This window comes from Cyprinus carpio, chromosome B13 (genome assembly GCF_018340385.1).
Source record: "Cyprinus carpio isolate SPL01 chromosome B13, ASM1834038v1, whole genome shotgun sequence".
Classification (NCBI taxonomy): domain Eukaryota; kingdom Metazoa; phylum Chordata; class Actinopteri; order Cypriniformes; family Cyprinidae; genus Cyprinus; species Cyprinus carpio.
In genome coordinates, this window is record NC_056609.1 from 17,572,544 (window position 1) to 17,594,801 (window position 22,258).

At 36.7% G+C, this 22,258-nt stretch overlaps 1 long non-coding RNA gene across 21 annotated transcripts in view; it reads right to left on the reverse strand.

The window, feature by feature from the left end:
• LOC109065015 overlaps window positions 1-22,258 on the reverse strand; it is a 358,164-nt gene that overhangs the window by 116,828 nt on the left and 219,078 nt on the right. For 15 of the 21 annotated variants that reach the window (XR_006156261.1, XR_006156263.1, XR_006156264.1 and 12 more), the window contains 2 exons: window positions 19,104-19,243; window positions 6,222-6,275 (listed from right to left, as the gene is read on the reverse strand). This is a non-coding gene — a long non-coding RNA (uncharacterized LOC109065015). The remainder of the gene's footprint in view (window positions 1-6,221; window positions 6,276-19,103; window positions 19,244-22,258) is intronic. The other 6 variants (XR_006156269.1, XR_006156260.1, XR_006156265.1 and 3 more) reach the window with 1 other exon arrangement.

The following is a 22,258-nucleotide window of genomic DNA, read 5'->3' on the forward strand; positions in this document are numbered from 1 at the left end:
GGACTCCACTGACCATAAAAAAAAAAAAAAAAACCTCTCTGGAGAGACACATTTTTCAAAATACCTTCTTTTATATTCCAAAGACAAAAAAAAAAAAAAAAAAATGGCAGACAGGTTTGTAACCCTATGACTTTCATTGTTTCAAAACAACAACAAAACCCTAAAGAGAGACATTTTTTTCAAAATATCATCATCTATCTCCTCAGACCAAAATAAATAAGTCATACAGGTTTGGGACAACAGAATTGACAGAATTGAATTTTTTGGGTGACCTATCCCTTTAAGATCAAATTCTGGGCAAAAGACAGATTGTGGCTTGGGTACAATATCTCAACCATGTTTTTTCTTTTTAACACTCTAAATTTGGCATTTTACAATATATAGTTACTTCTCTGGAAGCATGTCAGCTAATGATGAAAACAACAAGAAAAAAGACTGTTGTGGGGGGATGATGTGGACAGGTTGGCACCAGAAGCATGTCGCGGTTAAGCAGAAATTAAGTTGACATGACCCTGCATAGAGCAGGTAAACAGAAAGCCTGCTTTGCCTGAGGTTACCATATGGCAGCAACACCAGCAAAGCGACCTGGTGGCTTTAGCTTTGCTTGCAGGGGATGTTTTGCTACCTGCTGTCCTTTTTGTTCGGTTTTGCTTTCGTTGCCGTCTCTCAAACTGTGACAGGCCCTGGCTGAGAGCAATGGGATGTCAGGTTTGGAAAGGAAAAAAAAAACTGGAAGAAAACAGCTACACGCTTTACACACATATACCAGAGCAAGTGAAAAGAAGAAAAGAGACATAGAGGTGGGAAGAGAGCAAGAGAGAGGGAGACTTCGCTGTGGGTTGCCAGCCATATGGTGTTGGGTCTGTATGCGGGGCTCCTTAAGTGAAATTTCTGGAATGACCTGAGGCGATGAGCAGAGCAGACTCCGCACGGGGAGACCGGCCTCACTCTAAAACCGTTTCTGCAAATTATTGATGAATTGATGCTTAAACGGCATGGCAGTGATACCTGCACCCACTCCTGATGGTGACTCAGCCCAAAAAGCTGGATTTCTCTTGAACATATATTTGCATACACTTGACTGGTCTCTGTAGTTTTGACATGGCCATGCACAAAAATGGAAACCTGAAGCAGTTCGGTGTGCATTGATTTTTAGGAAATTAACATAGATATTCATAAAAATCTCTGCCCCCAGCTTCCATGAGTTCTGAAGGGGGCGTTGTTGATGAGACATGTGTTGTGATGCCTTGAAGACATGCATAAATTATGAGATGGCGAGGGCCCCTGAATAAGAGAAAATGTTAATTATCAAGATTGTCATTGCCCCCCTTTTCTTTTAAACCCCCACTTTTCTTTTCTTTTTTCTTCTCTCTCTCTCTCTCTCTCTCTCTCTCTCTTTTCTTTTTGGTTTTGTTAATTAGCCTTATTACAATTCTAATTGGTTGAGTTTTACCCATCTTAGTTGATGACAGCATTATGAAGCTATTAAAACTGATCCTCAGTGTGGTGAAAAGTCTAATCAACCAATCACCTCCAAGAAATGAGCCTTGGAATATTATCATTTTAAACCTTTGTCCTTGTAAAGTGTACTTACATTTTATGATAGCATTGCATCTTTGTTTAGTTTAAATATGTCTGTTTAATCCCTTGCTTGTCTGAATGGAGTTTTACTGTAATACTATCCAAAATCAACTTTTTTTTTAGATACCATAATTAATTTAGCATTAACTGAAGAGCATGTTTTTGATGATATACTGATGTGTAAACAAGAGAGAGGGAGAGAGAGAGAGAGAGAGAGAGAGAGAGAGAGAGAGAGAGAGAGAGAGAGAGAGAGAGAGAGAGAGAGAGAGAAAGAGAGAGAGAGAGAGAGAAAGAGAGAGAGATGTTAGAATAATTCTCTTAACAGTGGAAAGAGTCAGTGGTGTCTATTGGCAGTTCAGGGTAAATTGGTACCGCTGTCTTCCTGCCAGTATCCAGACCCTGAACAGAATAAACACCCTCGTTAAACACTGTCAGAAATGCTGACTATTAAGTCAAACCAGACAATGTGCTAATTAGTACATTTGCATATGATCATGCAAATAAAAAAGCTGAACCCAAACCTGAATTTGCATGTAACACAGTTGGGCTTTGTGCTGGAGGCTTGTTGTAGAGCAGAGGAGGTTACCACCGCCATCAGCTCACTGACCAGTTTATACTCACAAAGCACGCATATTTCTTCAGAAATTGTTTTAATGATGCAGTAAAAGTATGATACTTAAAAAAGTAAACTAATCAGAAATGTTTACCTAATATCCAAGCTACTGTAGATGATAGATAGATAGATAGATAGATAGATAGATAGATAGATAGATAGATAGATAGATAGATAGATAGATAGATCATTCAGCACGGGTCACTTCTGTTCTCAGTATAGATTATTTTTTTTCCAACACCATAAAAGGGAATTAAATTCACTCAATTTGCCATTAAGATTTTAGCATGGATTAGCATTTTCCTCTATTAAAACATTTCACAACAAACCACTAAACTGCAGAAACAGATTAAAGTGCAGAGGCGACTACAAATTATCATTTCTTTATTAAAAAGTAATGCAGCAGAATTAACTTTGAATTAAATTATATTTGCAAGGCATTACTGGACTCATCTAAGTAAATGGTTTGAAATCCCTGAGGAGATGTGGCTCATGCTGAAAAAAAAGCACTCTCTTCATCTGAGCATCTCTAAAGGTTAACTCCTCCTGGACAAGATGCCTGAGGAAAGACCAGTCTACAGTCCACCAAAGTGTTTCCAATCTACATCACATAGAACGAGGGCTGAACTCAAAGGTGCTGAAAATAGACAGACATTTTTAACTCCTTATTTTCATTTACTGTACATTTCTAAAGGACAAGAGGTAGGCGATCAGTTCAGCCCACTGACATACATGTGACACTTAGCTGGGCTAAGTGACGTAACCTACTGATAATTCAGGACTGCAACGTATAGTTAAAGTCAGTCTTAAAAGCCAGGCATTATTCCTTAAAAGTCCAGGATCCGGTATAATGTCTAAAAAAGCTACAGAAAATAAGTGTTTTTCCACCTTCCTGTACAATTACCTTCTGTTTGTTCAAAAAAAAAAAAAAAAGTTTGTATGTTATGTTATGTTATGTTTTTTTTTTTTTTTACTTTGGGGGATATAAATTGTGCAATTAATTTAAGTGCAATTAATTTAATATAAATTTTAAATGGAACACAAATTTAAATTCTTCTGAATATTTATCTTAAATAGCCATGTAACTACAGTTAAAACTAACATATGGCTATGCATATAAAACAATAGGTCTGAATGAGCTCCCCTCATTTACACTATATACACTTTTACACACACACACACACACACTGACACAAAGCATTATTAGTACACTATACCATATGCTTCTGTTTTAATTGCTAGCATTTGATCCAGCCCTCGCATGCTGAGGCTGAGGGGCTTTTCATATCATGAAAAGAGTGCGACCCTGATTGGGTGAGATAGCTAGAGTCTCAATGTAGCGCTCTCAGGTCCGTCAGTGTAGGGCGCAGCAGTGCTCCGGACAGACACAGAGGACACGGACAGATCATTATTGTGATATCAATTTTACGTTAGTGTTTCTCCACAGTCACAGAGAGGCAAAAGGCAGCTCGCGTGACCCAGGGGAGGGGTGTTCAATGTCGTCTGCCTGCTCGCTGAGAGCTGATGGCCTCCAGTTGAGTGCAGATGCAGGCATATCATTTGAATAAAGAAATACCTCTGATCTATGGTATTATCTTGACAAGACAGCGGATAATCAGCTGCTCTGAGCTCGGCCGTTACTGAACTCTTTTGTTTTACTTTTCAGCACAAATCAACCCCTGCCTTTCCCCTGACAGCTCCCATTTTACTTCGCCTCTCTTTTCTTCCTGTCTTCCTTAAGGACGGAAACACAATGTGAGCATAACGTGATGGAAGGACAAATTGAGTTTCGCAATTCTAATTTAAAATCCAATCGCTGCCACCTTGAATATGCCATGAATGTTAAAATAAATAAATAAATATGAGATTCAAGATAATCAGAAAAAAATCCATTTTATACTCTGAAGCTGTGAACTTTGAATATGACAGAAACATTTTTTTGACAACAGCCTGAAAAGTGAACTCACTGATTTTGTGTCATTTCAGTTGTTTTAGCAACCGATTCAGTGAAGGAAATATGAAAATCAGGTAAATAAATAAATGAATAATTTAATTAATCTGTGTGAATATTAGGTTGAACAGAGTACTGTGATTTAGTATAGCACAACTGTAACACTTGAATCTGTCTCATAAATAAATAAATAAATAACTAAAAGTATGTACTAAATAGTAATAATAAGTGTATACTAAGTACTAAATAATGATTTATTTAGTGTTTCTTATAATCATCATAATGTGATGCTCCCTTTTTTCCTGTGGTACGTTTCTTTTTCATTGGATTATTTTTTAACGAATAGAAAATTCAAAAACAGCATAAAATAAATAATTAAAACAAAATAATAATATAAAATAAATAAATAATGTTATGCAATAATGTAAGTCTTTGCCACTTTTGATCAATTTAATGTATCCTTGCTGAATAAAAGAATAAACTTGTCAAAAACGTACAGACCCCAAATGGTAGTGTATATGTATATGTGCATATATACATGTTTTAAAATACTCATTGGATGAATTACTGCTGAAATAATCACTAGAAAATTAAATAATATTATTAAATATATTTTGTATACAGTATATTTCAAATATTATAAATTTATTAAGGCTATAATGAGCCTAACAGAATATATGATAATAAACATAATTACACATGAGCATAATTTACTTTCAAATTTTCAAAAAAGCCATGTTTGTACTTAATTTAAGCAGTCATGGCATAGCGTAATTTTTCCATATTGAGCATATGGTAACATTGAATTACGGGTAGTTATTGAATAGGATGCAGGCTTGTGCACTGAGATACTGTGTACAAAATTGTTTAGCAAATTCTTCCTTTTCTTGTTTACAATAAGAGATGCTCTGGGAGAAAAATAAATGTATTCTTTTAAACTAAGACCATCTACTACTGGAACCAAATCTGCCATACAGTAACATAAGAATTAACAAGACAGTAATATTCAGAAGTTCACCTATGGTTACAATGCATTGATTGTGTTTTGTTGTGCAGTAATAGACTGAGCTGTAGTCTCAAGTGACATGTATAGGTATCCAGAACACCATGAAAGAGAGACAAAAATAGACACTCCTCTACTCTAAGTGTGTTTGTGTGTGTGGACATGAGCGTAACAGGGAGGGGGATCTCTCCACATCGCAAACAGCTTTCTAGACAGCATTGCTGTGTAACAACAGTTCATTTTGGTGGCTGCCCATCTGGATTTCACACACACACACACACACACACACACACACACACACACACACACACACACACACACACACACACACACACACACACACACACACACACACACACACACACACACACACACACACACAACCAGGAGTGGAGCAAATACTACAATGAGCACCTCATCGCCTATGAGGACTCTCCAGATCCCTCCCCTTTTAGATGCCAAAAGTTAAATCTATATTTAATGGGCTTTGAGATTCAGAAATCTAAAAAAATTCTCCACTGGCTCAACTTTGCATTGTTTTTTTTTTGTTGTTTTCTCCTTTTGCTTTTTTTCCATTTGTTTCTCATTCGCTCTTTTCATCTCCATCTGTTTGAGGATGCACATATTCCGCACCCCTTGTGCCTTATCGTTTCTTTAGGTTCTTTTCTTTCTTTCTTTCATCATTTTTTTTTCTTTTTATATTTTATCTGTGGTGAAAAATGTTTGAACTGAATGGCTGCTTAAGATGTGGCAGAGATTGAATAAGAATTATTCCCCCATCTTAAAGCAGTGGCCCCATGCATAAATAATAAAACAATACAAAAGGAGTTGTGTATGGAGGAAGCATCTATGGTGCCACATGAAAGACACATGCAGACTAACACAGGGGACTCGCGCACACACACACACACACACACACACACACACACACACACACACACACACACACACACACACACACACACACACACACACACACACACACACACACACACACACACACACACACAAACACAACGTCCACCCGAATAACGCACAGGATTACTACAATAAAACACTGTGACTTTCTTTACCTTTTTCCATAATGATGACACACATTTCTGGATTCTTCATAAATCCGTGAGGCTCTGAAAGAGAGCATGGATGGCATTAGTAGTTCTAGCTTCCACTCTAAGACACTTAGATTCAGAATTTATGAATCAGTTTCCTGTAAATTAATAAGTTGAAATTTGATGTCAGGAAGAGGAATTAACTGAATTACAATTCAAAGAAAGGCAACACAGTGACAACATTACATCAATAATTTTGAGTAATTATGAGTATTTATTCCCTTATCTGAATATATCCTTCATCTGAATATTTTTTTTCCTGAACTGATGAAACCTATTTCTCTAAACATAGATAAATACCACGGTTACGCTTTATTTTGATAGTCCACTTTATACATTCTATTAACTATAAATAACTTTGCAACTACATGTCAACTAATTCTCATTAATTTGCAACTACATATCTAATAACGCTCAGAGTAGACTGTTAGGTTAGGTTTAGGGTTAGTAGAATGAAATGACATATACATATTGCAAAGTTTCTCATAGTCAGTATGTTGTATATGTTGTATGTTGGATATTAAGTTTAATATTCTAATAACACTCTAATAACTGCTAGTTGACATGTAGCTGCAAAGTTACTTACTGTTAGTACAATGTCTGGTAACATTTTATTTTGATAGTCCACTTTAGACATTCTGCTAACAGTAAGTAACTTTGCAACTACATGTCAACTAGCAGTCATTAGAGTGTTAGTAGAATATTAAACTTAATATCCAACATACAACATAGTCATTTTCAACATACTTACTATGAGAAACTTCACAATATGTATGCCAGCTCATTCTACTAACCCTAAACCTAACCAAACATGGGGCCATTTCATTTAGGATCTTTTTTACATTCTTACATGGTTGTGGAAATATATAATAACATTTTAATCAATTTAAATATTAATTTAAAATCCAATAATTGATCAAACCATTATAAAATAGACTGCAAATGTAAATGTTTTATTAAGAAACTGTAACTTACAGCAGCTATATTTTAATATATATTTTGAGTTAAATTGGAATTTAAAAAGCATTCAGTTTAGAATTTAGTGATATGTGATATTGCCATGTTGCGGCACAAGCAGACATCTTGTCTAACTCATTTTCTCAGAGCTGCGTCTGGCGTGAACACAGCACTCCTCAGCTGCTGCCTTGTCAGCAACAAGCACAACATGTAACCTCTGACTACAACACTACTAAGCACTAACAATTTATCTCACTCACTGCACCCCATAACAGCAAAAGGCCATTTCATTCAGGATCTTTTTTTAATTTTTACAGTGTTGGTTTTATAACTCTCAATTGCACATTGTCACTAACAAATAATGCAACTACAAAAACGCGTGCTAAGCATGTCACCATGTCTTTTGATAGTGTCAGTCAAAGCACTCGCTCAACGGGGCCGTTCGCACAGAAAACACGACTCGCTATTTATCATCTCTCCACCTTCCCTTCCACCATTCGTCCTTCCTCGTCATCGCGTTTTGTTATGAAGTCTGCATGTGTATTAAGGGGGATTTTGTTGTCCCTAGACACCAATTTACATAAAGTGCAAGCCATCATTGGTTCAAGAGAAGCAAATTACTTCCCTGACAAGATCACCCCCACCCCTTTTTATTATTTATTAATTTTTTAACGTAGCACGAGCTGAGGTTGTTAAGAGCACTTAACCAGATATGCAAAATATCACTTTTCCATGACCATGATCAATGAGGAGAGGAGTGGGAATGAGAGAGAGCGAGAGAAAGGAGAGAAAGAAAGAAAGCGCTAAGTGATTGAATTAAGTGCTGGGCCAATCATTTAACAATTCCCTGAGGTGCGCTGTGTGAGAAGACTCTTTCTTAAGCCTTGCTTTAGAGAACCTCGGATAATCACACACTCCTACACTACTGCACCGATGCCACCTCCCCACAGACAGACAGACAGATACACCTAAAATCCCAGTCTCATACTGAATTTGGATGACAACAATGCACTAAACACAAGGAAAAAGGCACTATAGTGCTATTAAAGGTAGTATCACTTTAATTTCCTCGCTTCATCTTAGCCAGAGTGTGCTTCTCGTGATAGCTGAGCCCTGCATCTAAAGCCATCTTGTCAAACATGCCTTTTTTTTTTCTAATCAAATTTGCAGTTTCTGCCCGGCTGAGAAGAGCGCCATTAAGGACACTACATTACTCAAAAACATATGAGTGAACATTAACATCCGACGGCAGTGATGTTTCAAACATGAGGCTTCATTTCGAACTTTGAGTGACACTTCACACCTGAAACTAGTAATGGAGTTACTATGCAAATGTACAAGTAATTACACAAGCCAAGTAAATTAAAGTACAATTAAAACGTGAGAGGTCCTTACTCTGTCATAGTTAGAAATGACTAGATACCAGCACATCAGTGACCTTGAGTTGAATGCTAGAGACAGATAATAAAGAGGAAAAAATAACTTGGGGAAGATCATTTATTTTCTCACATTAGCTTTTTGATGAAGCTCTTGATGAAACTCAAATGTTCTTTTCTTGTCTTGTCTGGCTCTACGTGTAATGTAGCATTTTTTTGGAATTAATTCAACTCGCTAAGTAAGATCCAGGGCCTATTGTAGTTCAAATGTTATTCTTCTTCTTTGTCACGTCTATGAACAATTCTCGATCATTGTGTTTGACTGTAATAAGAAGCACTTTGATGAAAAATGTTATAATAAATTTCTTCATTATGAAGCAGCAGTTTCACACGGCTGCATCTGAAATTCAGTTACCAGCTTCATACAATGGGGTCCAGTGATTCACCAGAAAAAACTCATATTTGAATCTTTTTTAATCATACATTTTTCTAATTTAATACACTGTAGTACTAAAATAATGTATTTAATTATTATAATATATATATATATATATATATATATATATATATATATATATATATATATATATATATATAAAATAAGATCAGCACCAAAACAATGATGCTTTTTATGACAACAGGATATTTTTATTTGGCATGATTTTTTTTTTTTTTTTGACCAAGAAAAAGTGTCAAATCTTTCTAGAATATTTATAGGATTAAGCAGCTGTTCTAGGTTTTACACATTTTAAAAATCTGAAATTGAAATTCATAATATATTATTCTGTGTAAAAATACACAATACAATTTTTCTCAAGTTTGCCTTAATGAATGCAAATTATTGCTACAAAATATACAGAGATAATATGCATATTATTAAATCAATCTTAGGAGGAAAAAGAGTCATAAATAATACTTTTTCCTGGATCTGTGTGGCGATCTATTAAAGTGTCTACAAGCGACACATTGCCAGGTGAAACAGCAGTCTATTTTTGTTCACTTAGATTATGTGCCATTGCATCCACATGTTTGATTTGATCTCCAGCAAAAACAGTGCAGAGGTCTGGTTTTAATAATAACAAACCCTCCCAACATGATGGCATCTTATGCCGCTTTCATGTGTGGACATGGAAGCCAAGTCTGGACGGGGCGTTCAAGACCGCTTCACATGTTTTCCTATAAAGTTACACCCCAGCCCCAAACCAGTCTTTGTATAATGCACCCAGTCTAGACTATTAAGTCGAAGCGACCCATTCCAGAGCATTCTTCCCCACAGACATCCAGGAAAGCTCTCTAAATAAGCACATTTCTTGTCAGTTTTGACACTGATGTCTCGTTTTCTGAGGCCGAGCGAGGAGGAGGAAAAGCCCGTGAATCCAGCATTCGCCTCGGGCCTCCATGAACACGTCTTTCAATGGTCACCTTGTGTTATTAGCAGTGTATGGGTGTTTGGTAACAGCTCGGCAGCGCTTGTGGGCATATATCACGACAGATTGTTCCCATAATCACGTACGGCAATGTTTTAAAACCACACAGCAATTATACAAGCCTGTGAAACATTTGTAAAGGTTTGTGTCTGGGTACAATACTGTAGTGTTCACATCCAAGGGACATCACAGGACTGTGTAAATTAAAAAAAGAACTATCAAATCTCAGTATCATTAATAATAAAGTGACTTCTGAATGTCCCAAGAACAATGGCATTGTGTGTGGAAGTGAAGACAAATTCTTTCCTTTTTCTCTCTGTGACGCTCCTCTATCTATTAATAATATTCACATTTCATTTTTTTTTCTCTTTCTGCTAATGTGATTTTTAATCAGGGACTGTAGCTAAGAAATGTAATCTTAAAAATTATTAAACAGACTTTTATAACCAAGGTCTCTTGATCTCGCTCTGATCAATTGCACAAAAAATTGTTGTTATAACGAGATTGATAAAAATCAAGGGCAAGTTCTTTGTGCACTGAAGTTTTGGAGTTATCTTTTCACAAATACGAAAAGAAGCCTATACTTCTACTTCTTGTTGAAATGGATATTGTATTGCTCAAAGGCTGATGAATACAGATTTAACTTTTATTTTTTTTTAATCGCAAGATATAAAGCGAACATTTCCGGTTTTAATCCTAATGAATTAAGCATAAAAGAACAATCACGCCTGATAACATTAAAATGCATAATTCTATCTCTACATAAGATAAGTTTTTTTTTTTTTTTTTTCAAAAGTCCTATAGATTTTGTTCTGCTATATTTCTGGGAGGTCTTGAAGTGTCCACTTCAATAAACATCGAGGTATCCTCTCAGTCACCGTGCAGAAATCTGTATCCAAAAACACAGAGCCGAAGGGAGACAGTGTGATTCAAAGCCTTTGGTCTTTGTCAGCATCTGGTTTTTCCCAGGATTGGCTAATGATAGTGGCTCCAGTGAGTCATCTTTGGGAATGATGATCAAAGCCAAATTAAGTCTGACTTTTATGCAGAATGTAATATGTAAGCCTCCAGCAATGTCTTTGCTATTGATTTTTTTTCTTCCCCGCTCTTCATTTTTATCCAAGCACAATACACAGTGTGAAATTTGAAGAAAGGGGTTCTCTCCGCAAAAATGATTGGGGTATCCAGAGTTCTGCCTGTTTGCATTTAGAGTCAATTTCAAATATAAATGGTCATGTTCTAGAATAAAGTGTGCCATTCTGTATTTAGATTTGGCATGCAGGAGAAAAGACGGTAAAATGTGTCATGAAACCACTCACAAATTGTGTTTCAAAAAGCTAAACTATCTTGTACTACTAGTATGAATAATAATGACACAGTTGTAAATTGCCTCATTCTGGGTAAAAGAAAATTGGATTCAGATTCTAAGCTGCATTAAATTGTGCAAAATGTTCATAAACACACACACACACACACACACACACACACACACACACACACACACACACACACACACACACACACACACATACACACTACCATTACAAAGTTTTATGTTTTTGAAAGAAGTGTCTTATGCTCATTAGTGCTGCATTATTTGGATCAAAAATTACAGACAAAAAATCAGTAATCAGTAAGTGAAAAATTATATATATGTACATGTATATATGTGTGTGTATATATATATATATATATATATATATATATATATATATGTATATGAATATATATATATATATATATATATATATATATATATATATATATATATATATATATATATATATATATAATGTGGACAGGTGATTTTTTTAAAACAGTGCTACTATGGTAAGATAAGTAAATTTTTCCTGAAATGACTTTTACTTGATTTGGGCCGATTAGGGCTGTTTACTAGTTGTTTTGTTTTCCCTGCAACACAACTACTGAATAAGTCTAGCTCATACTTATAAATAAAACACAGCAATGCAGAAACCAACTAAATCATACAGTGTGTAAAAATTGCCTTTCTTGACAGGAAATAACGCTCCAGGAACCATGTAATTCAATAGACAACTCGAATGCAACTCTATGAGTGGCTCAGAGCTGTTTATTTGCAATAAAAACAGCCACTGTAATAACCCCAAATAAGTCAGAATAACAGTAAAAGCTCATCTTACATGCCGTGTTTTCATATGCTCAGTGATCTGGGGGGCTAGCACTTTATCTTGAGGACCTGTGCAAAGAGCACTGTATTGCTGATCCAAACAGGCACACCTGGAGCCCAAACAAACAAAACCCGAGCACCTGCCCACTCAACCTGTGCACGCAGCCTCTTTTCTCAGTGTGAACCGTGTGCCAAAACACCCCCACTGTGAATGCAATAGAAACCCTCTTCTGTTTATGCTTTGTAACACCTTTATGGGTAAAACTCCAACTTGAAATTAAATATTGGAGAGTATTGATTGATTTCTGCTGTTGCTGAATGATGATAAACCGTTGGTTATATATTAAAACCATGGATGTTTTCTTCAAGAAGTAAAAGGAGGAGCAGTATGACTATTCCCGATTATTTAAATTAAATACATTACTAATAACAGACAAACAACAAAGAGTTACAAATAAAATGTTGTAATTGCTTTTAAAGCATTGTTTCAAAAATAAATAAATTAATAAATAAATAAATACAAATAAATAAAATGCTTGATATGACAATACCAAAGCATTACTGTCTGCTGTATCGTTTTTTGGATACCATATGGGGAAAACATTTTCAAAATGTAACTGGAACATGAATTTACAATAGAGATGGGAAAAAAAAAAAAAAACAACAACAAAAAAAACTCAAATGCAGAGAGGGCCTGCTCCTCCCCGTTTCAGAAGTCCAGCACACGCCACTGATTAAAATCACATTTGGGTAGAGAGTAATGGTTTTGAGAGTTTGCACTTGTAGTATTGCTGCACTTCTTTGACAGACTGCAAATCACCGCCTGCATCCATACACATCCTGAATAAAAACCCTTTTATATTCTCAAAAGCACTTCCATTTTCTAAGAGCTCCATTCTGTTGGCTCTGTGCATGGATGATGGTGACAAACCTTTAATTTCCCTTGACAAGCTGTCGACAGCCTCCTTATGGAGGACAGGTGACTTTTCAGAAGGTTATTCATGTAATTGTTTATTTATCATCGTCTTTCTGCTGAGAAATCCCTCGCTCTCACTTCCTTTCTCTATGTCTCTTTTTCTATGTTCCTGCTTGCATATAGGAAGGTCTCTTTAACTAACATTGGCTTTTAAAGAAGTCCTTCGCTTTGAAAACTGAAAGAACCCACCTAAGGCGGCCAATAAGAAGAAAACCGTGCATTCTTGCTCTTGAAAGGCCTGATTAGAGGACACAGGGACACATCTGTCTCTGGTTTCAAACTGACCTCTAATCTGCCTTCAAACGTCATTTGAGCTTCTAAAGAGAGAAACGGTCATTGTTACCATTTGGTGAATTTAGCGTGGATGCGAGAGATATTTCTGCGTTGTGTTTATGTTTGTGTGTGGTACAGTAAATCATGTTTGTCAGAAATGATGCTGACAGCTTTTGATGCAGCGAGCGTCTGAGCCAACATAGAAGCCATTTTGTGGCTTGCCATCCTGTAGCCACATGCATAATGCGTGTTTAATGTGATTTTCCCAGGTTTATCTGGCACTGGGCTGGGCCTGATTGCTGCTCGCGTTCCTGCATACTCTTAACGGTGTCTCTTTAGAACTGTCCAGACGCATAGAGTCCCATTTCATAAGCCCCTCTTTGCATCTCCACCAACCGCCTTAAGTACTTTGAAGAGTCTTAGAGTGCACTTCACAAATTTCCACACAGGGAGCATATCAACTGTCAAAAAATCAAGCTTTCCCATTCTTTAACATCTTTTTCCCCCGCTTCCTCCCAAAGCCTTTGCAAATTCGCATCAGGTTTGGCTAATACTTTTTTAAGTGCGTTTCCCGCAAGATTCATCACACAAACTTTGACGAATCAGCACTCCATTAAACTCAAAGTTTGAAGGCAATGCTTGTCCAGGTCTTTTTTAAGGCTAGAAGGGATATTTGAGGTAAAAATCACAGAAATATCTGCGCTTGAATTCAAACCACCTCGACCTCTTCATTTTTAAAAATACCGCACGTATCAGCAAAATAGCAACACGGCCCTGTGCGCACACCATTGTGCGTGTCTGCGATCATGTAAAGAAGTTTCGCTGCTGAGCTTTTCGTTTATGCAGAAGTTTCCAACTCTTCAGGGTGCCATGGGTCTCGTCTCTCCCCCGCTCTCCATCCTCTAGTTTTTAATTCTCCTTTTCTTTTTCTTCAGCTCCTTTCCCTTTGCTCTCACACGGAAGAGCATCATCTTTGTACATATAGCACTGGGTGTGATGAGGAATTCAAGTAATACAAGCATCTGCTCAGGGCTTTTGTGTTCAAAAGATTCAATTAAAAAATAATTACCAAAAGATTAGTAGTAGTCGAACATGACTGTACTGTTTGAATTGATGTTTCTTTTCATCTGGTTTAATAATAGAATGCTTTCTTAATTAAGAAAAAAGGGCCGCTGCAGTGCACCCTGACTGAATAAAAGTTTGTTTGATGTGTTGAAAAATTAAATATTTTTTTGATCTAACAAATTAATTTCCCCCCCTTTTCCCTTTTTCACTGGCAGGAGATAAAAACAATTTAATTTAGATACCAATGGCTAGAACAAACCATTCCCTGAGCTATACGAACGAGCGAACGAGCTATAAAACCAAGCCCAGAACAATTAATTGCTATGGTGTTCATCTACAGCGCGGGGTTAGCTACGCACGAACGTGATAGAGCATATACGACTGGTAATGATATCGGGAGAGAGAATCCGGTGGAATTTTCTCCTTAAATTACCTTCTCAGTGGTGTCCCACACCGTGCGGCTAATGCACAGCTTACAAATCCCACGCGTGTATGCAAACACAGCAGGAATCTCCCGTGTCGCCGTAATTATCCCGCCATTTTAATCTCTGATGGCCTTATGTGAGATTACACACGCTGGAGCATGTATCAATGCTCTGACTCGGGCTCTGCTACACCACACAGAGCAAAACTGTGCATATTCATGAAGCCGGGCTATAGTGATGTCTGATTCATGAACAAATCGTGCTTTGAGTCTGTTTTTATTTTTCAATGAATTGGTTTATAAAAGAGTTGTTCAATTTGTAAGAACAAATTGTTCTTACTTTTATTTAGCAAAGACTCATTAAATAGATCAAAAATGACAGCAAATACATTGTAAATTGTAAATGCTATTCTTTTAAACTTTCTATACATCAAAAAAAATTTTTTTGCAAAAATATTAAAGGGGTCATATGATGCGATTTAAAATTTTCCTTTCTCTTTGGAGTGTTACAAGCTGTTCGTGCATAGATAAGATCCCTAAATTTGCAAAGACTAAAGTCTCAAACCCAAAGAGATATTCTTTATAAAAGTTAAGACACATCCACGCCCTCCTAAAATGCCTCATTTAAACACGCCCCCACGTCTACGTCACTGTGTGGGAAGATTTGCATAACACCACCCAAATGTTCACGCAAAGAAAGAAGGCGTAACTTTTATTCTTGCTGTGGAATTTGTTGTTGCCGTCGCCATGTCATGGAGACGCTGTGTGTTTCATTGTGAAAGTGAAACTACTTTGTTTTGCCTTCCAAAAGAGGACACAACTAGAAATCAGTGATTAAGTTGTATTTACAACACTGTTCCAGAACAGTTCAACCCAAATATTCAGATGCGTGTAACGCATTTTACAGAGGACAAGGATTGTTTCCTGGGAGAGATGCCTACAATGCCGATGTTCTGACAAATAATGTTGACTCACAGCCTATAAGTACCTTTTCATATTTAACACTAGATCCACCACGGGGTAAATTTTAAACAGATTTAAAATAAAACATTCAAGTCTCCCAGTAATTGACTTTTACTAAAATGATGTAATTTACAATTGTTAAAAATTGTTGTTAAAAATGATTTGGATTAAACCAGATCAAAAAACGGGGCATTTATACCTACAGGTATAAGCGCCAGTGGGTCAAATTTAACCGCTATATAATGCATGTATTTTCACAATGTCATTTTCTTGCCACTTATGTTTTAACATTGTACATTTCTAGGCAACGCCTTTCACTCACTGATTTAGTGGTTATCAATTTTATAAATTAAGTCAAAATGACTAAAAATGGTGATTCATTGAAGGTAGGTATTAGAAACACTAAATGCCATGAGTGATGGAGAGTCTGATGTGTCCTGGGTCGGCTCAGCATCTGACGGCTCATCTGACAGTGATCATGTATCAAATTTATATGTTTTAGCCCAAAGTTACTCTAATTGGTCAAACTTTGGTTTAATTATTTAATTTTTGTCTCGCCATATCGTTTATTGTTCACTATTGTGTTGCTATTCTAGTCTGGCCATTTGCTTGAATTTGTCATTGCATCATCCTATGCAGCGTGGGGAATTATCATTGCTCATTATTGTCTACAGGCTATTTTACTAATTTAAATAGCATGGGTTATCTTAATATATTGATTTTTTTTTTTTTTAAGCTTAGTCTGCTGACCATTATGGTGTAGCCTGCATTAAAATGTCTTCAACATAAAACAACAGGATACAAATAGAGTTGATGACTAGACATAATCATTTCATGACTCCTTTGTGAAGACAGTGGTATAATACAGTGAAATAATATGATCTTTAGTCATATAAATACAGTTGTAATGTGCGTGGGTAAAATTTACCCGCTGGCGGTTTTAGGTATACAGTGACCTCAGGCGGTTCTAGTGTTAAAGAATTTGCCACTGATGATTCAAACGCAAGTTTTGAGCAGTGTAGAGTAGCGTTTATTGTTTGTTGTTTTTCCGATCACAAATGCAGACATTTGTTTTATGGTTTTATGTTTATGTAGCACGATGCAACGCAACGTTTAAAAAGACAGTATAAGTCATTATAATCAATAATTATGTCCCCACTGGATGCTACAAATGCCTCGTTTAAAATGGGTTGTATTGGATTTGTCTCGTCGCACCAGGACAGGGCATCACAGTATGTTCAGGGGCATAACATTTCCGTTACACGCTTCAGGAATTTGGCCAATCACAATGCAGTGGATAGCTGGCCAATCAGAGCACACCTCGCTTTTCAGACCGATGAGCTTCCTAAAAATCGATTCGTTTCAGAAAAGCAGGGCATAGAGGAGCAATCGTAATATACAGTATGTGGGAAATAATGTGTTTTTTAAATGTTAAACTCATAGACTGTAAAAAAATATGGACGTAGTGTCCGTGACGTCACCCATAGACTCCTCAATAGCGGTTTTGAAGCTCAAAGTGTGCAGAGCGGGCCGTCGCCATCTTGGCAGCGCGTCACCGCGCGACTCTCCCGGAAAATAGAAAATGGGCAAAAAGGCGGGAGCTGGTTGCTGAAGCCACGCCCACCTAGCGCGACGCCATTGTCAGCAGCGGCAATCCACCTGTCACTCAAGTGGCCACGCCCTTAATTATGCAGAACTTTAAGGCTTAATATAATTTAAACGGATGAGTTTATAAAAAAATTCACCTCACCTCACAGTTGTCATGAAGGGAAAAATTAGCAATATAGACCAAAATCATTTTTTGCACCAGGCTGTAAACATGTTTTTTTCTGCTGTAAAGTTGGCCATTTTAAAATGGGGAGTCTATGGGACTGACTCCCTTTTGCAGCCAGCCTCAAGCGGCCAGTCGATGAATTGCAGTTTTAGTCACTTCCTTATTGGCTTCACCAGAGAGAGCAGGAGGTTGCCGCTCGGTTAAACTGCATAAACACATTTTATTACACCAAATACACAAAATAATGTTCTTTTTTAGCAACATCATATGACCCCTTTAAGCAGCGCAACAGTTTAACCCTCTGGAGTCGATTCATGCGCATACGCGTGTTAAAGGCATTTTCTCCTGACAACCCCAAAAAGAACTTAAATTACACTTTCAGTTTTCATCGTACAGATAAGAGCAATACATCAATCAAATCTGTAAAGGGTCTACTTGTATTTGTATACACACATAATAACAACAAAACTATGTGCATTTACAAAATAAAGAAAACAAACAAGGTGCGCTGTCTGCAGCCTTGGTCTGCGGTGATCTTCATTTAGAAACGCGTCATTAAACATTGATGATGAGAAATTCCATAAAACGAATGAAATAATTCAATGAATGATTTCTGAAGTATCATATAACATCGATCATGCGATTTGAAAACTGATACTTTTGAATGTTTTGCTGTCACATATACAGAGTTTTCTAATTCAGTAGGTTAACTTGGAAGATCACGCGATATGGCATTGCACTTGAGTGATGAAGAGTAATATTAATCGTAAAACTAAAGTTCAAAATAGCTCAAATCCGCATGAGGAAGTTAAAATAGCACAGCTGCATCAACAAATTAATTTTATATCAATTTAGTATTTGTTAACACTATCGAGTAGGTTTAGGATTTTGTTTGGTCTAGGGGATATTTCCAAAATGAGAGCATTAACCTTTAGTGACACTCCACAGATTTTTTTAATTCTGAACAGGCTCAATATGTACCTCAAGCAGCGTAATAAAAATGTTGCAATATGTGCCTGTACCAACGTAATAAAACCTTGCCACGGTCATGTATTGTTTTAGCGCCACTCTCTGTACATATCACTTTGAAACTGCTGCGAAATGTGCAGTAAGGTATGTTATTACAGTGTTGCTGAAATGTATATAGAGGCACATATTTTCATGAGCCTGGGTTGTTTTTATCAGCTGTTTAACTCTACTTTTTTTTTCGGCACCCATTCACTGCAAAGAATGAACTTTATGAATTAATTTTAGTATTGTTCATTTTATTAAAATTTTAATGAAATTTTTTTGAATTGGTTAATTGAAACAAGCAGTGAGAAAGATTCACAGAAATGAGTCAGACTTCCCTTCACTGCAAGGCTAGTCCTTCTGTTTGCCCATGTTAGTTCCATGCTTCAGAGCACTATACACACACACACACACACACACACCACCTCCCTCTCTCTCTGTCTGCTCTCCTCACCTCTAATCCACACTGGACCTGGGGCTGTCAGAATCCCCGCTAACTGTCACACCGCTGACCACTTCATCTGCACCCCCACAGACACACAGGCCCGACTCCATTTGACCAGACACTGACCTCAGCCAAGTTCAGCTGGGAACCTTCATGGAGAGGAATAGCAAAAGACAGAGAGAGAGGGAGAGAGAGAAAGACATAAAACAGGCCTGTGACAAATCAAATAGCCTCTGAGCTCAAGGCCCTGTGCTTGCTTTGCTGCCTCATAACCTTATTTGTTCTGAATATCGCAGAATAATAAATGATTTCTGTCACACTTTTCAAACACCCGTGCAACTTGCAAGCCGTGTGTATGTTGGATAATGTACACAGAGGGGCCTATCTGAAAGGAGAAGGTGAATAGCAGAGTAGAGAGAGAGAGAGAGAGAGAGAGAAAGGGTGAACATAGGATATATTCATTTTATTGTCATAAAAATGGTTCTAATGAAAGGAAATATCAGGTTTGTATAAACTAGGCCTTTGCAAAAAGGAAAGAGAATGAAAGCACGTTATGTCTTCAGAGATTGGTGCAACACTGTCAGTGTTTTCATCTTTGTTTATACTACGTTATTACATCACTGGCAGACTTTATATGCACAGCTTCCATTGGTTTTTCATCAGTAGCATGCAGACAAAATCATTATGAATGTGATTCCAATAGCAATCCTTTAGAGATTAGAAAATTTTTAGTGACATTATGTGGTTAAACTTACTAGTTCAACTGCATGCATGTGTGTGTGTGTGTGTGTGTGTGTGTGTGTGTGTGTGTATATATATATATATATATATATATATATATATATATATATATATATATATATATATATATATATATATAAAGATTTCAGATGCAAAAGCTTTCTATGTGCTAAATTAAATTTTCTTCTAAAATGAAAATTTTTAATAGGCTCCTATATTTATGTACAGTTATTTCACTTTAATAGCATTTAAAAGGACCTATACATGGTCATTAGCATACAATTACAGAACCTAAATATAGAAGCCTGATAAAAATGCTAATTTTAGTAGAAAATGTAATTTCAATTCAATTCAACTCAAGTTTATTTGTATAGTGCTTTTCATGATACAAATCGTTGCAAAGCAACTTGACAGAAAATTAAGTTTCTACAATGTATTTACAGTAGTAGTAGCTTATCAGTGGTGACTGTCAGTACATATGGCAGAAATGTACAGAAAAATCAATTAAAGACGTAATCAAATAGACCATGAACACTATTAACAGCAATTATTTTATGATACAATCAAACTTATTGCAAATAGATGGCACTTAGAGGCTTTTGCATCTGAACTCTTCATATACAGTATATAGCCATCTTATTATTATTATTTATTTATATACATAGCTTTTTCCTTCCAGTTTTAGTAGTAATTTTAGTACTACTTTCAGTTCTAATTTTTTATATATATTTTATTTCAGCTTTATTTCAATTAACAAAAACACTTTTAATAGTCTTAGATTTAGTTTACAATAACAACAATGATGAAGTGAATAACAGATCAATGACTTACATTTAATTACAGAAAATCGTAATTTGGTTTGTTGACCCGGTTCAGAACAACAGTTTAAGGTTCAAGGTGACCCAAGCTGTTCTTTGTTAGTGTTATTTTACAGTACACAAGTAGCTGCTCTGAATGTTAATTATACCTGACAAATCTAATATAGATATAATATATATGAAAAAGAAACAAGTTTATCCTCTTGGGGGGATTAAATAAAATGTTCTTGGCGTTCTTTATCTTTGAATTATACGCCTTTGTCTACTTTGACTGTCCCTGAATATTCAAGAAATGAATGTTGGCAGAGAGAAGAAAAGATATTAATTAAGAGTAGATTCTGCATTGACTCAGACTTGTACATATGACAAAAGGTTAAGTAAATGCCAGGGCTGCTATGTCACCTCAAACAATGAGTATTAGCTTTGGAATCATTAATGTCTGCTGAGAAAACACAGTCAAATTGGAGTCTTGATTGCCAGAAAATGTGAGGCCAGGGCTGTTTCATTTCAATCTATAGTTAAATTAGCCTCCGACAGCGGGTTGAAAACACACAATTAACTGAGCTAGGTGGGGCATAGGGGAACAGCACCTCTAATGCACCGCTAGATTGAGATTGAGCCGGGCTTCCAAATAAGAAACATCTCATCGGCTTTACAAATCAAAGAAGGGGTTCCCAGGCTCCTAGCCATCTAACCTCGCTGAAGCCCATCAGTGTGAACTCATTGTGAGGAGCTGACTCTCTTAGGACCCTTGATGGAGATGAATTTTGGTCAAAACATAGGCATTTTTGTGCATTTTTACAACTCATCGAATGGCCAAATGGCATCACACTTCTGAAACGAAGCCGCACTGTCTCTGCAAAACCAATGAACATGACAGAGAGTGAGACGGAACAAATAAACAAATGAGCAGGATGAAAATATATAAATAAATGGTTGAGGTGCTCTGAAGATTTCCCTCTTTAAACTGATAGAAATTGCAGAGGCATTTGAGCAGCGCAGAGGTAGCGTTTCCAAGCATATGGCGTTTTAATTCCTGTTTGTCTCATCTGGGTAACTCCGGCCCGGCAAATCTCCGAATCCATCCAGGGAAATATCCGAAGAAGTGAATGCTTAAGAACAAAGGGCTTCAATTTCCTCTGTAATCGGGGATTCATTCACCATATTTTCCACAGAATTATGAAATGGAGAATTCGGTTCACTCGCTGATTTATTTGCTGTTATCATCTCTGCCTCTCTCTTTTCTCTCAATAATAAGAAAATTAACAGACATTTCAAACGTGTGTCTTTCCTCAAAACTGCTCCATCAATAAAGTGCACAAATAACCCAACATTTCGCTCGTGACAACAAACACGAGACCGTCCTGAACAAGCGGCATGTTCATTTTTAATCATGAGTCGCCTTTGTGGCTGTTGACAGCTAGTGAAGTATGACTAATAAGAGCGGTGTTGTTGCTTCCCCACTGAGGTGGAATGGTCTCTTCAGACACAGAGCCCTGTAGATCATAATAAATTTCATTGCGGGATGGCTAATAATCTCACTGTTTCACTTTGGTGGCAATCACAGCTACTACAACGCGTCATGATTCACCAATTAAGAGGCCA